Raw genomic sequence first — 3,185 nt, 5'->3', positions numbered from 1 at the left:
TTTCATCAACGTCAACGTCTGCTGTGGGCCGAACGTCACCTCCGATGGACCCAGAGAGACTGGAATCGAGTCGTCTTTAGCGATAAATCCAGGTTTACCCTCAGATTCGCGGACGGCAGGCATAGAGTCTGGAGACGACGTCGTGAACGGTATGCCCAATGTTGTGTACAGGAAGTCGACAGATTCGGGGGCGGAAGTTGCATGGTGTGGGGTGCTTTCTGTGGGAACAACCATTCCCGACTTCTGGTCATCCATGCAAACCTCACAGCTGCTGCTTACCGCGACCAGGTGCTCACCGCTGAACTCGTTCCTTTCATGGTGGCTCATGGCCCAGGTCTACAGTTCCAGCATGATAATGCTCGGCCGCATACCGCGATGTTGACACGAAATTTCCTTCAAAACGCTGGAATCAACGTCATGGACTGGCCATCGAGGTCCCCTGACCTTAATCCAATAGAGCACGTTTGGGATGCACTTGGGAGAAGGCTTCATGGTCTTAGGAACCAACCTCAGAATTTGCAGGAACTTGGCGCTGCCTTGCAAGAGCAATGGCGCAGAATCCCCAACCACGTGTTCACAAGCATCAGGCAGTCGATGAGGAGATGGTGTTTGGAAGTGGTGAATGCGCGGGGCGTCCATACACGATATTGAACTGAAATTTCGCATTTTTATTCTTGTGACTTGACATTCAGTATACCCATGTTTTGGAACGGCGGTGTAGCCTAATGGAACTGATTATGGCACTGTCAGTGTATCGAGTACATCACACAGATCTCAGCACTGAAATAATAACAATTTAACCATCTTACCAACTCTTGTTCTTTTATAGTGCCCTGAAGAAAGAATGTGAAGTTTCTTTTTTTGACTCAGTATATAAACTGACACAATCCGCTTCTTGTTCATTCTGTAAGGTTAATATGGAATCAATTATCCACGTATTTGTGAATGTGTAGATGTGAAAACGTTGTGGCAGCAACTAAAAGCCTGGATTGAACAAGAAACAGGCACAAAATTAACTCTGGATGCAAAACATATCATCTTTGGATATAAAGAAAAAAAGAAATGATGTACTAAACCTTATTATCATCGCAACAAAATACTATATATATGCAAAGAGATGTTCCAATTCGCACCCACAGATTGCTGGATTAAAAAAATTATCAACACACCTTGTATGAAATTGACAAATGTGCTGCCTTTTCGCACTGCAACTATGGTAAATTCTTCACCTTTTGGTCATCTTGCCATAACCTCTTCACATAAATTGTAACAACAAATGTATTCTTATAGCCTACGGATTATCTACCACACATGTCCTTGTTTTATAATATTTACATGTACCACAAATGCATAAATTATGTTCCCATTATAAAGAAATAAATTGATAAAAAAAGTTTTCACCTGCAGCGGCATATGGCCATTTAATCCAGAAATATTCAGTGATGACGATTTTGCAGCGTCGGCTATCACTGAGGTAACCGGAACCCCAACTTGTCCAAGCAACCCTCACCACTTGAGATACCAGCGCCAGGGCCAAGCAGAGAATTCGATGTGTTGCCACATGAGAATCCACAGATCAGCTCAGAAACAGCAGACCTGAAACAGACGAAGTGGACACACCGCCAGAGAAGCCGTCTGAACACATCGCTGTTCCAGACTCAGAAGTGAACGCAGGGACAGATGTGAGAAGAAACATTGCAAGTTTTGCCTCCACTACCACAGAAACGAAAGCCTCGCACTCTAAAAAGAAATCTGATTCCTCTGCAGCGGTAACGTCATCTTCTTTCAAGAAGTTGATGGAGGATAAAGGCAAGAAAACTACAACACAGAAACGGAAGAAACAAAGAAAACTGAAAAAAGGGACAAAAAGGACATTTGTGATCTTTGTCATTAACAAAGCATTGAGAGACTCAGACCCATATATTTTCCGCAAGTTAATTATGTTGTTTATTGTTCGCTGAACATTGGAATAATTATTACGGTTTAACGTTTCATTTCTGGGGATTTTGACTGAATTTTTCCCTCATCTGTTGAAATAGAATATCGAGATTGTTAAAATGGGATTGGTGAGATGGTCGAGGAGGATGGCAGGGTCATGGTTAGGATCTAGGATGGTGAAGGTGTAATCCGGGGACACCTCACTGTGCCTGCACCTATTGTTCGAGGTAGAGGTTTAGTCGGCCGTGGTAGATAGTTAACAATAGGGGGATTAACTATAGTCTGTTGCAGTAAATTAGACCTCAACTCCTGAAATACTCTGTTCACATAATTTATTCATGTACATCCATATAACAACATCTATAACATAACATATTTTTTCACTGGACAATCTATCCATTTAGAGAATGTATTTTCTGTTTACATAATTTACTTATATACATGCCTACAATAACATGCGCATTTACAAACCCCAACCAAATGCGACACAGCATCAGCATATTCTATGGCACTTTTCCTGGTCAACAAGTCCTTTTTTTCATTTTTCATTTTTGTGTCGAGATTCAGGTACTTTCGTCTCTTTGGTGCCAGGTTAGCACATGGCAAAGGTACCGTCGCTGAAGTAGTTATCTGCCATGGAGAAGTGTCTCATGTTGTCAGTGGTTGTAAAGATGAGCATCTTTTCGTCTCGGTGAAGTAGGAATTAGTCGCCAGACGAGGTTTGAGTGTAGAATGGAAGAAGTTGTACGTCAGATGAGGTGCGGGGAAGTAGTGGGAATTCTTTTGGCCTTGACCGGTACAAACTGGCCTGTACACTGTAGTTAGTTGGCACATCTTTGATCACATCGTCTCCTTCATTGGTACGTAAGCCTGATAAATGAACAATATATATGTATATATCACAACAAATATATGCACACTCACACACAAATAGTGATGCAATTTTAGGGTTTTGGTGAATTATGGAAGTATAATTAATCAAATAACATATTATTTTTTAAATTCAACTTACCCATCAATTCTTCTTTGTAGATTGTTGGAACAGGCTTGCTCTCATTTCGAACTTGTTAGATTTCAGGTTGGATAAGAATTCCTGAATTACAATATCTTTGTCGTCTCCAGTGTGGTTGTGAATATCACGATATTTTGTGACAGTTCTTTCTACAGCAACGCCAATGCACACTTGTGTTTCTCTTGCTCTTAATTCTAAATCTGTGACCATTATGAGCAAGGTTCTGTCCAAACCG

At 41.4% G+C, this 3,185-nt stretch overlaps 1 long non-coding RNA gene across 1 annotated transcript; it reads right to left on the bottom strand.

The window, feature by feature from the left end:
- Positions 1 to 821: 821 nt before the first annotated feature.
- On the bottom strand, positions 822 to 2,601 carry LOC124262966. The gene is made up of 3 exons (XR_006894740.1): positions 1,828 to 2,601; positions 1,402 to 1,580; positions 822 to 904 (listed from the first exon to the last, which is right to left on the bottom strand). It is a non-coding gene; the product is annotated as an uncharacterized LOC124262966 (long non-coding RNA).
- Positions 2,602 to 3,185: the final 584 nt, after the last annotated feature.

This window comes from Haliotis rubra, unplaced genomic scaffold, assembly GCF_003918875.1.
Source record: "Haliotis rubra isolate DU_JTF1 unplaced genomic scaffold, ASM391887v1 Scf12, whole genome shotgun sequence".
Classification (NCBI taxonomy): Eukaryota; Metazoa; Mollusca; class Gastropoda; order Lepetellida; family Haliotidae; genus Haliotis; species Haliotis rubra.
The sequence above is the reverse complement of the archived record's forward strand: the minus strand, read 5'-3'. Positions and strand labels throughout refer to the sequence as shown.